Source organism: Galeopterus variegatus, unplaced genomic scaffold (assembly GCF_000696425.1).
Source record: "Galeopterus variegatus unplaced genomic scaffold, G_variegatus-3.0.2 Scaffold586, whole genome shotgun sequence".
Taxonomy (NCBI): domain Eukaryota; kingdom Metazoa; phylum Chordata; class Mammalia; order Dermoptera; family Cynocephalidae; genus Galeopterus; species Galeopterus variegatus.
In genome coordinates, this window is record NW_007726697.1 from 193,064 (window position 1) to 206,381 (window position 13,318).

Here is a 13,318-nt window from a genome sequence, read left to right on the forward strand (position 1 = left end):
GCGCCTCGCTCAGCCAGTGAGCGGGAACCGGTCTGTATGTGGGATCCGAACCCTCGGCAGGAGCGCAGCTGCGCTTCCCAAGCGGTGCACTAGTGGTGCACTAGCGCAGTGCGCCACCGGGCCGGCCCCAATATTTCTTAACTTTCTGATCAGTTGGGTAAATTATCTTATCCTTCTGGAAGTCATTTCAATTCTCTTCTTCTAAGTGTCTCTCTTTTCCAACTTGCTATTAATGTTGGAGTTTTTATGCTTTCCTTTTGTTTGGTAGTTTTCTTCTGGAAGGTTGAGCAATCTAGAAATAGGGAGCAAAGCCAAACTAGAGTAGGATAGGATACCTGCTAAGAGATGTTGTATTGTACACTGGCAATTGCAAGTTTTCTTCACGTAAGGGAGGACTTCACTTTTGAGCTTTGAAAAGTATCTGATAAATATTGACAATAGAAATCAGAGTTAAATACCCAAGAAATGAGTTAATGTCTGACTTTTCCTGTTCTGCCCAACGAGTATTGTTCACCACACTTCCTTGGACTTAGTAGGTAGATATCTCATTTCTCCAAATGAGTGCTACATCTTCTGTCCTGGTTTTTCCCAAACTTGGTAGATGTCCTTCTCCAACTATGTCAGTAAAAGCCTCCTCTGCAACCCCATGCCATCAGAAAGTTCTTAAAATTCCTTTTTGTGAAACGGAAGGGAAATGAATTCAAGGGAGTTATGTCATGAGACGAAAAATATTGAAATATAAAATAATTTATTGCTGCTTTTCTTGTGTGTACCTACTTGGGGCAATTAGGAAAATTTTAGTCAGTTGGTTCTCATTTTCTTTGCTGCTACTTTATGGTAAAATGAGCAAAGGCATGTATATTGATGGATCAAGTTTCTTAATATGAAATACCATGGAAATAGATTCCTATAATTTCATAAGCAGGCATCCAATTATATAGTAATATTTTAAATAAATTTATGACTCCTCTAAAGACACTTCTTTATAATAAATGGCAATTTTTTTGCAGTCATATCCAGCTTGTTTTTGAAAAATTTGTTTTACACCATCGCAAAATATTACGTTGGATCTAAAATAAACCGGAGGCGATCCGTTAGTCCCATCTTAAAACACAGGTAAGCTTCTTTGAACTTTGCACACTTAATAATGCCAGTAGTTGGGTTTCATAAAATCTTATAAAAATTGTGTTTTTGTTTTGTTCTGTTTTTCATCTTTCTTTTCAGCAAATGGCTGACTAGAAGCAGTCAGCCCTCACCTCTAATGCAAAAAAGTCCAAAGCAACAAATAGTCAAAAGTGTCTGAAATGAAATGATAGAATCCAGCAAGACAGTGAGGAAACCAAGATCTACTCAAGACATCAGCATAAAAAATATATATATAGGGGAAACACCCAACCAAGACCAGAGTGGAGACCAAAGAGACCCTGAACTGCTGGGACAAGGTAGGCAGGGGGGTTGGTAGCTGGTGCTCCCACCACAGAAGCCTGCATATCAGGCTGCAAAGTAGCCTTGCAGCCCTGTGAACAGTGAGCTTAGCATACGGAGCAGCTATGAGCCCACACAACTGTACGTTTCCAAAGGGAAAGGACATGCTGAGTCTCCCCACTTGGTCCTGGTCAGCCACTGAATATCGCCATTTTGGGATAAGAGCAAAGAAAGCTAAGAGTCCTGCTATCCAGTGGCCCTCCCCACCACAGCAGAGAGTGGGGGTGCAAACACAGCACCTACCTGGATCCATGCCCTCTTTCACCCAAGGGAGTTCAGAGCCCCACTTGACTCAGTGCCACCATACCCTGCCCCAGAAGACAGTGATGAGGGGCTGTGTCGGTCCTGTGCCCCAGTTGCCTGGATCCATGCCCTCCTTTCCTGAGAGCTCAGTGTCCTGCCTGTCACAGCAGACCAAACTGCAGCAGTGGAGAGTGCAGGGAGTGTGCTGGCCACCTGGATTCACACTCCCTTTACCCCCTGGGCATTCAGAGACCCACATGACTCAACACCCACTCCCCTCCCTGCCACTGTGGACAGCAAGCAAGGATTGTGCCGGTCCCTTGTACTGATTGCCTGGATCCATACCCTCCCTCCCCAGGAGCTCAGAGTCCCGCCTGAATACAGTAAACCTGCCTACCCCAGTGGAGAGCATGCAGGGATGTGCAAGCTGCCTAGATCCATACCTACCTACCCTGGGAGCTCAAAGTCCCACCTCAGTGGGACTGCCTGTACCAGCTAAGAGGGTGTGAGGAACAAGCCAGCACTTACTACTGCATTCATGCAGAAGCAAACCTATGATGCACAACCCCAACTATCAATATAAATACTTCTACAGGTGTGAGTATCTCTCTTCAAAAACTACTGCAAAAATTAAAAGAGGTGACTATACCACCAGATGCCCAGACATCAATGCAAAGATACAAGAAACATGACAAAACATTAAAGAATGGCTCCCCAAAAAGAAAACAATAATTCTCCAATACCAGACCTCAAACAATGGGAAACCAGTGTAATGCCTGAAGAGAAATCCCAGATCACAATCTTAAGGTAACTCACCGTGATACAAGAAAAAATAGACAGACATCACAATAAAGTAATAAAAAAAAAATCTTGGACATGTATAAGAAGTTCAATAAAGAGATAGAAACCATAAAAAAGAACCAAGAAAAAATCCGGGAACTGAAGAATTCATTCAATGAAATAAAAAATACAGACCAAGAGTTTAAGCAACAGATTAGAACAAGCAGAAGAAAGAATTTCTGAAGTAAAAGACAGACTTTTTGAAGTAATCCAATTGGATCAAAAAAAGAAAAAAGCAAAAGAAAGAAAAAAGAATTTTAAAAAAATGAAAAAACCCTATGAGATCTATTAGACAACCTCAAGTCTACAGACATCCATACTATGGGTGTACCAGAATGGGAAGAAAAAGGAAAAGTCGCTGAAAACTTATTTAATGAAATAATAGCTAAAAACTTCTCAAGTATTAGGAGAGAAGAGGACACAAAACCTAACATTGACTGAAATGACCAGATATTATTAATGAACAAATTTGAAAAATGAATTTCATATAGAACATTAACTTTCTCCCTGACACTATTGTGTGATAAAAATTTTAAATTATATAAACGTGTTTTAACTCATAGTGGTAATTACTAAAAACAACCAGCCACACCACAGCTGGGCATTGTCAGAAGTCCACACTCAAGCTTAGACGAGGGGTTTTCAAAAGTTCATGGAAGGAATCATATTACCTTTTAATTCATTTTTTCCAGGAACATTTTGAAGTACCCATGTATTAGCCTGGTAAATCAAATTGTTACTTCGAGATTTCAGCTTCGGTTAGTTCTCTTTGGCTAACATGAACATTATGGAGTTTTGACTGTAGTAGCAACACATAACAGAAAGCATTCTTTATTAAATAAATCCAGAATATCTGAATGACCTGAAGGAATCAATACAATGTTCCTAATGTCCACATTTCTACACTGAGAAAAATCTAACCTAACACTTGAGGTATTATCAGTTTATGCAAAGTACATGGCTTGAGTCTAATTTCCACCTGTGCAAACATCTTCATACCTGGGAATGCTTGTAAATACAAAAATAAAATATTTACCTTTTGCCGGGGGAATAAAAGGCACAACAGTAGATTATACATTTTGATAGAAAAATATTATAAGATTTTAATTCTCCCCATACCAAGAATTAATATTTTATGATTATCCTTTGAAAATAGAGTATTTTGGGACATTTCTGAAGTTTTCAAAATCAGTACAAAGCTTATTTACATTTTTAATAAATTGAACATCACTTTCACAGATGGTGAAATGATTTCCTTGTAAGGGTAGAGCAGCCAAGTTTATGGTGGGTTCTGGTGGTTTAAGGTGGGCACTTCGCTAAGTCTCTATCGGGCACAGAGTCCACGGCCCACAGTCTCCTCTGAGGGCTCGTTGGTACAGTGACACTTCATCACATGCGTTCTTTGAAGAACCATCTCTGCTGATCTGAGTTGGTGCAGCCTCCTAGGAGGGGAAGGAAACTGTGGCTAAACTCCTTCTTCACAGTCTGGACACATTTCTCGGACTGTATGTGAAATAAAGAACCATCCTCCTGCAGGATGAACTTGTGATTTTCTGGGGCACTTTCTTTCTATAAATGCATGATGAGTATATCCACTGCTGCTTCCCCAGCTAGGCAGGCCTCTGGCTGGTGGAAGTTATAGTGTATTTCACTCTGTGACATGTACTCAAAAAACTTTTTCTGGCCCATGCCGTGGAAGTAGTACAGAAGGACCTGTTATCCTGCAATTTGGTTTTCGTCAGGAGGGTTATTGGCAAAGCAGCATTCTTTCAATCCTTTGTTCTGGAGCAAGCAGGTGCAGGGGTTGCGATGGTAGCAGAGCTTTTTAAATTCACCCATCCACACTTTGCTGCATGGAGGCTGTTGGCCAGAGATTTGTTGCCGGAGTAGAGAGCCTACTTGGGAAAAAAGTGGCCAACATGGGAACAAGGGTTTGTTTCCAGAGTCCCACATCACTGCCAGATCCGAAGGGAGAATTTGAGGTTTCCTTTTCCCCAAACTTCCATTCCTGTATCATAAGACCTTAGATATTCAGAATATTTCTTACTCACAACAAACAGCCCACCAGCCATCATTGGAGACCTGATGACATCCATGGGGGATCGCATCCGCAGTCTCTCCCTCTCAGGAACCTCGTGCCAAGTGAACACCAGCCTCCTGTCAAAACAATAAATCTGGGGCTCCCCGGCATGCCCAGGTACTCCAAGGTGTTCCAGTGGATCAGATCAGTCACTGGGCACAGGATTGCCAACTCCTCCTCATGGATCCTCTGTAGCAGTGGCTCCAGCCACCCCTTGTGGCACTCACAGTGACAGTCCAGGAAGGTCAGAACATCGCCTTTGTCTGTGGAAGCCCCCAGCAGCCAGGCTCACACCAGGCCCTCCTTCTTACTCACATGGATCAAGGTGCAATAAATAACTAACTAATGAGTAAATCTCATCCATCCCCTCTTTCTAATCACCAGGAAACACAGAAGTTAAGTAGCTGGCCTGAGGCCACCAGATGGGGAGCCACCAGTAGTGGGGTCTCCAGAATCCCTGTGAAGTGCTCAGAGACACAATATAGCCTTTTCCAAATGCCGTGGACTCACAGTTGCTCCCCAGCATCCTTGGGAGAAACCCAAGCACGGGGTGATCTTCAAACTCAGTTAAAAATGGATTTTGCTGGGCCAACCCTGTGGCTCACTCGGGAGAGTGTGGCGCTGGGAGTGCAGCGGTGCTCCCGCCGCGGGTTCGGATCCTGTATAGGGATGGCCAGTGCGCTCACTGGCTGAGCGTGGTGTGGGCAACACCAAGCCAAGGGTTACAATCCCCTTACCGGTCACATAAAAAAAAAAAAAAGAAAATGGATTTTGCTGATCTTAATAGAAGATCCCTTTATCTTCTGAATGAGGGAATGCAAATTCCGGCAGGCCCCTCCCGTCTAAACATGCGGTCAAAACACGCTGTGGCCTACAGGACTCTCTCCCAGCACCCAGAGTGTCAGTGCAGAATGAAAACATGTAGCTGGATTAATTTAGTAGCCGCTCAAGGTCCAGTGGGCCTGGCTGCCAGCAATCAGGGGGAAGGGAACAATGGCACAAAAAGCCTCTGATCAAATCAAGAAAAATCTCCAAACTCTCTTCGCACAAAGGAAGCAAGTACCAGCCACATTGAGGGCCACATCTTCCTCTTCACCTTACAGTTAAAAAAGTAACACACACTCATTGTAAGAAGCCAAACAGTGCAGGAGTTCATGAAAAGTCAGCCATTCCCCTGCTCTCTTTTATCCTACCCTCGTGGGAGCCAGTGGGGACTATTTAACACAGGTCCCTCCCCAGTTTCTCTATATCCCAACAAAAAACACAAAACTCTGGAGGGGAGCAGGGCCCTCTCTCCCCTAGTCACCTAAACTGAGATTATCCTATACACATTACCCAGTGTTTCATGGGTCTCCCTCCAGTCAAGACCATCATGATACTGATCCCTAGTCATCTCACCCAAACCATTAAAAGCTCTGGAAACCAGAAGGTTATTTTAATTCATTTGGCAGCAAAACCTGTACTGCCCTGAAGTTATTTAGAGTCCCAGTTTGTCCCCACTGGGTGTGAACATTCACGTTTTGTTGCAGAAATATTAGCTTGTGATTACTGGGTGCTACCCCAGACCCCACTTGATGTTATGTAAAATACAGCAGCAGCCATAAAGTATCTGTCTAAGGCTCTGAAAAGTTCTGAAATCTGAAACGTATCTGGCCCCAAATGTATCAGACAAGGGACTGTCAACCAGAAGTCATGGGACCAGCAGCTGCTTACTTTTAAACCACAGAGCTGTCTAGTCATTTCTAACCAAGCTGGACTCACAGCTTTAGAAAATACATTTTGGAAGAGCTGGTAGCATCCATGTGGTGGTAGGTCTGCAGGCTGCAGAATGCCAGAGCTGTGCAGGTTTGGGAGCTTCCACCCTGATTTCAAAGGATGTAAGAAAAAGACCTGTCACAGGGGTGAAATCACTGCAGACAGCCTTCACTCAAGCAATGCCAAGTGGAAGCATGGGGTCAGAGTTGTAGCAGAGAAACCCACCAGTGTCATGCCTAGTGGAACAGTGAGGGCGAGACTGCCATGGAGACCCAAGATCCATAGAGATACCAGTGTGCAATGCCAGCCTGGGAGAGCTGAAGCATTGCCTTGGATCAGGAAAGCCATAGAAGTGGAGCTGTTTGAGGACTTGGGGACCCAATCCCCACACCAGCATGCAGAGAATGTCAAATATGGAGTCAAGGTTCATAATTCGCCAGCTTTGAGGTTTAATTCCTGCTCTACTGAGTTTTGGACTTGCTTAGGACCTGTTACCCCTTTCTTTTGGCCTATTTCTCCCTTTTGGAATGCAAATATGTACCCTCTTCTGTACAAGGAACTCAATCAACTCAATAGTAGAAAACCAAATAACTTCATTCATAAATTGAGCAAGAGAGCTCAATAGACATTTCTCAAAAGAAGACAGACAATTGGTCAACTGGTACGTGAAAAAATGCTCAATATCACTAATCATCAGGGAAATGCAAATCTAACCATATTGGGAAACCATCTCACCTAATTTAGACTGGCTGTTATCAGAAAGACAGAAAATTACAAATGCTGGCAAAGATGGAGAGAGGGGAACACTTATACATTGTTGGTGGAATTGCAAATTAGTGCAGCAATTATGGAAAATAGTTATGGAGGTTTCTCAAACAAGTACAGATAGAACTAACATATGACCCAGCAATTCCACTACTGGTTATATAACCAAAGGAATGGAAATCATCATGTTGAAGAGATACCTGTACCCTCATGTTGATTGCATCTGTGTTCACAATAGCCAACATGTGGAACTAACATAAATGTCTATCAACAGATGATTGGATAAAGAAAATGTGGAATATATACACAATGGAATACTACCTACTCAGCCATAAAAAAAGAATGAAATTCTGCCATTTGTAGCAACATGGATGAACTTAAGAGAAAATTATGTTATGCGAAGTAATAATCCAGGCACAGAAAGAAAAATACCCAAGTTCTCACTCATACGTGGGAGCTAAAAAAAGATAATAAAAAAAAACAAGGAAGCAAACAAACAAAAACAAATAAACAATTATAAGTTGAACTGTTGAAAGGAGTAAGAAGAGCTATGGTTACTAGAGGCGGGAAGGTGGAGAGGAAGGATAGTGAAAGGCATATTAATGGACACAAAATACAGCAAGAGAGGAAAAATAAATCCCATTGATGTACAGTTGACACAGAAATTTCTTATCAGTAATGTTTTACTCCATGTAACCAAGTAACAAGAAGACAGGAGCTCAAACGTGCACCTCACAAAGACATGATTGAGTATTGCAACATGAATAGGTTAATTACTTTGAATTTATCAACAAACATTGTACATGTGTATTAAAATCCAATTCTGTACCCTATAAGTGTGTACAATCAGTATGTTTCAATAAAAAAATTTTAAAATTGTTTGTTTAATATACATACTGAAGTGTTTAGATAATTACCTGGAAGAATATGCATTCTGTTTTTCTGCTTAAAGGATAATACCTTGTCATTATCCTAAGGATGTCTCAAGGCTAAATTATTGTGAGGAGTGCTGCAGAGGTGAATTTTCAAGGTCTCAGAATACAAAGGGCATATATATATATATATATATATATATATATACACACATACACACATATACATACACACGCATACATATATAAGTGTGTGTGTGTGTGTGTGTGTGTGTGTGTGTGTGTATGAGATTTTGCCTTCCCAGATATGATTCAAGCCTTCTTACTGGGCCAACATTATCTTCCAGACTCCCTCATCTTTAGGATGAGAAGTCCCATTCTTCTGAAACTTTAATTAATCTATACAAACTTTCCAGACATATCCTAGATACATTTTAATCCTAGCAGTGAATTCACATTAACATCAAATTGAAATACCATTGGCGTACTTACACAATAGTGTCTTACTTAAGGGAAATATCCCAGGACAGCTTGAACATAAGGGCATAAGGAAATCTGTCACATAGTAGGAAGACAAATTCTGGTAAAAAGACCATTACCAAAGAAGATCTACAAAGGAAACACATAGAAGTGATTTACTCTTTCAAATGAGGGAAAGCAAATTGTTCACATTCTAATACTCTAACTTGATATTAATATTCTAAGGTAGATTTGTATCATAAAAATTACAGTACTTGGAATGTCACAGATTATATGTGAAGAGCAACTGCTGAATAATTTCTATGGTCTGTTTTCTATTGAGCTATAGTTAATATTAGTAGGTTCTATCAGGGAGAAATTGTAGCAGATTCCTGAATGTATAAAACCATTCAAATAATTTAACCTAGAATAACCTGAAATAACATGTCTGCAATAAATTACTCAAATAAATAAAAACTGATTTCTAAGTTCATAAAGAAAATATATGTTAGCAATACCAATATATCACAGGATTTCTGTGCTAATAAATTCAAGGTAAAACTGGTTTGTTTTTATGTAACATGTTTTCTAAACCTTTCCTCTAGTGCCTCAAATTCAATGGACAATGTATGCATCTCCTTATCTTTCTTCCTAAAACTTCTTCACTGCCTAATTTTGTCCTTATTATCAATATTGTCATTAGTTTACCACTTTACTAATTTCAATTTAAGCCTATTTTATTTTCTAAATCTCATTGTTTGTTTCGTGTATCTTAACTTTACCCCTCCTTTTCTTATCGTCAGTAAAGCGCTTACCTTCACATAATTAGCTCTCGAAATTCCCCTTGTCTGTCTATAGATTGCCCTTAACTCTATTCAAAACTATTTTGTATGCTCATTGTTTAGGACCAATTATTTTTCTTCTGGAAATTCCATCAATGACAAACTGTTATCATTTGGATTAAATATGATCTTCTTTCAATAAATGTCAAGGACCTTCTGCACTCTTATACTTTATATCCTATTCCATATTTGATTTTTAAAAATCCTACTTTATACCCAACTCAGCATGAAGCTCCCTTTCCAGGAGAGCACTCATGAGCTGTCTCCTCACCCATTTGGGTCCCCTCCTTCATGAAGTCATTCCTCATTAGGACTAATTCCTCATAACATGGACACAGTGAACTGACAGTGTTGATTTGGTCTGTTCAGGCTTTGGCTTTCCTTGGCAGCTGTGACAGAAATTCAAATTTTCAGCAGCCTGAGAAAAGCTTAAGCAGAAATTTGCAGTTCAGTCTGGAAGTAGACTGTAAATATTTAGAAAACAGTCCATTGTTAAGATTTGTTCACGTAAGTCAGAAAGATGAGATCACATAAATTTTCAGTTCTGATTTTCTTTTAAGTGTATATTTAGCCATACAGGCAATAAACTAATTAATTGGGTGTGACCATAATTTTTCCACTTGTCCCTTTTCTCCTTTAGTCTTTTCTCATTTTTATTCAATGGAACATGGACTGAAGATGTATATGATTATACTAAACTAGGTGTATTTCTGTTTTATTTCTAAAGAAGTGGTAGGATTTCGAAAGCATTTTGTATACTTCTCTTTCTCCTCCTGTCACAAATACAATAGGGCTTATTATGGACTAAATGTTTGTGTCCCCACAATATTTATATGTTGAAGTCCTGGTTCCCATTATGGCTGCCATTACAAAAGTTATTAAGGTTAAATAAGGTCATAAGAGTGGGTCCCTGCTCCTATATGATTAGTATTCTTACAAGAAGAGACACCAGAAAAGATAATTGAAAACATTGCCCAGAAGGTAGCCAGACATTTTCAAGCCAGAAAGAGAACCCTCACCAGAATCTGACCATATTGGCACCCTGATCTTGAACTGCCAGCTTCCAGAAGTATAAGAAAATAAATTTCAATTCAAGTCACTCAATCTGTGTTATTTTATAATGGCAACCTGAGCAGACTAAGGCAGTTTCTAAGTTCCTGCAGGTTATTTTTGAAAGCATAATACTTGGTCAGGACCTGACATCCCTAGCTCACTCATTCCACAGCCCATTCTTATTAAGTTTTTTTTGTGTGTGTGTGTGCAGAAATGTAGAAAAACTAAGGACTTTTATGTTTCAAAGGCCATTGAAGTTTCTTGATTGGGCTTGGCCATAAAGGGGATCCATTGAAGCCATTCAGCTTTGTCCCTGGGCAGACCTAAGTGATTCGTAACACTCAATCAAGTACGCTAAGCAGATAAGCAGACCCAGGCACACAGACTTGGCTTTACTACACATGTGGCAAGACATCTTACCACACAGATGGCAGGGGAAGGAAAAGAAATTTCAAGGAAAAGAACGATGAACCAAGGGAGAAAAAGAGTAATTTTGATGCCATCTGGTGAGGGTCACACTTTGATAATAACCATGCTAAATGGAGTTATGCTCTGTCCCTGAGCTACTCAACAACTACATTCTGCTTCTTCCCTTGAAAAAAATCTCCCACCAAAAAGGCCTACAAATTTATAATTCCTTGTTACATATGTACTCTTTAGATTCCCTAAAGCTTTCTGGAAACTTTTTTTAAACAGGTGAGAATTAGCGTACAGAAAATGAATTGGCCTAATTTTATGCATCCTTGCTTTATTGAAAATTAATATAATACAGTGCTCAGAAGTATTCTCAGTGGGTGTTCCTCAAGTCAAGGAAGAAACCAAAACCTCACATTGCTTACACCCAAGGAGGTATAAATGAATTGGCCAAGGCCTATGCATCCTTGCTTTGCTGAAAATTAGTGTAATATTGAAAATTAATAATGCATTGCTCAGAGGTGTTCTCAAAGGGTGTTTCTTGATAAAAAAAAAAAAAACCCAAACCAAAAAAAAAAAACCCTCACATTGTTTACACACAAGGAGATATAAATAAATCATTTTGTTATGAGAAAGTTTAGAAATATTAAATTCAGTACAGTGGCAATAGGGTACAACTAACCTTGTACATGATAGTGTTACAGGAAAACTTAAAGATAGTTGGATACATTTTCCCTTCCGTAGGTTTCCTGCATGTTTTTCTACTTGTAAGACCACAGTCCTTTTTATTTACTTCAATCAATTCTCTTCAGTGTCCCTGCGGATTTGAGCTTACTTAGTGATTTTTTCCTTTTATAAAGTATTATTGTCAGTTTTCCTATATGACACAGCCTAGAAAAAGAAACTCTACAGATAATCTCCTGGAAAAAAATATTTTGAAAACATATAAATATTTGGAGAAATGATTTAAGAATTGATGTTTATTTTTGAAAAAAGATATTAAACATAATTTACTATGAAAGTGGCTTAGATTTTTTATGTGGATACATTTTTTATGCATTCCCTTTTGTAATAAAAGCAAATCCTAATTGACAGTTTGAATGGTTTAAATTTGAAGAAGTCATACAATTATTTTTTTAATTCAAGATGTTTTATTAGCTTGTTTAGGTTTACAGTATACAAATAAACAGTACAACATCATACCTTGAAAATAAAGAATTTTAAGGGAATGAGAAATAAATATGCTACAAAATTAAGGTACAAAAAATCATTTCTCATGTAGATAGAGAGTGGAATGATGGTTACAGGAGGCTCAGCATTGGAGGGGAGATGCAGCAAAGAGGAGGAAAGGTGGTGGACTAATGGGTACAAAACTATGCTATCTACCCTAAGTGAATGATTGAATAGTCTATGCATGTAGTGAAACAACATACTATATCCCATGCATATGTACAAATAAATGTTAAAATATTTTGAATAAAAATTTTTTGATCTTAGGAATGTTCACAATAATTCATCAATGTTGCAAGAATGTAAAAATGCAAGTAATGAAATGACAGTTTTAGTGCTATTATCTCAGGTTTATTTTTCTTGCTAGTAAATAGCTAGATGAAAAATAAATTTTATCTTATACTACAAAGAAAATTAGAATACATTTTGGGAAAAAATGTACAGGGAAAAAGAAAGCAATATAACACTAAATTCAAATTCAAAGAAGATTGTAATTGATGTAAGTTTCTGAACTGTCTCCAGAAAGCATGACTTCTGAGCTGAGAATATAGATTAATTAAGTTCACTGGGTTAAGTGCTCATTATTCAAGGAAAAGTGAGACCCATCATTTATGCTACATTTTTTCTTTTATCTCCTGGGTTACAGATAAACTTAACCTTGGAGTAACATCAGTGAAGCCAGCTCTGAATGTGCACTCTCTGTGTAATATGGTCACGCAAAAATTAGGAACTGTTTTCATGTGTCATTTCTTCAGTAGATGAGACAGAAAATTAATTTGGAAGCAAAATTGCATAAAAAGTTGTATTCACCACTATGTTATTCTGCAAGTTAATATTTTTAAATTAATTTAATTTCTTCTATGAATAAACTTTCATAATATCACAGTGTGCCAAATATTTTATATGATTTGTATCAGTTGTTATTAGAGGACATTTTATCTATTTTCTATTATGATTCCTTGTCAATCTATAATTATATAATCACAGTAAATTTGTTAAATATATTCTGTCATAAGTTAATAAGCAAAGAATAAAAAAAAATACTTTATCTTTGTAATAGCCTTATGCAAAACTGGATGAATCTCCTTCTGTTGATAAGATTTTACAAGGAATATTAGTTTGGAAGGAGACAGATTTAGTGACAAATATGACGTACTCTAAGAATAAACGTTCTTAATTGAACTTGTCACTTGAAACTGGTAGCCAAGTAAATTTACTTATTCTGCAATGTATCATAACTTTGTGTGATATTAACAAAATATATTTTCTGTAAGTAGAAA

The 13,318-nt window shown here is 38.5% G+C and overlaps 1 pseudogene; it reads right to left on the reverse strand.

Moving 5' to 3' along the window:
- Positions 1-4,284: 4,284 nt before the first annotated feature.
- Positions 4,285-13,318, reverse strand: part of LOC103588555 — a 71,267-nt pseudogene continuing 62,233 nt past the window's right edge.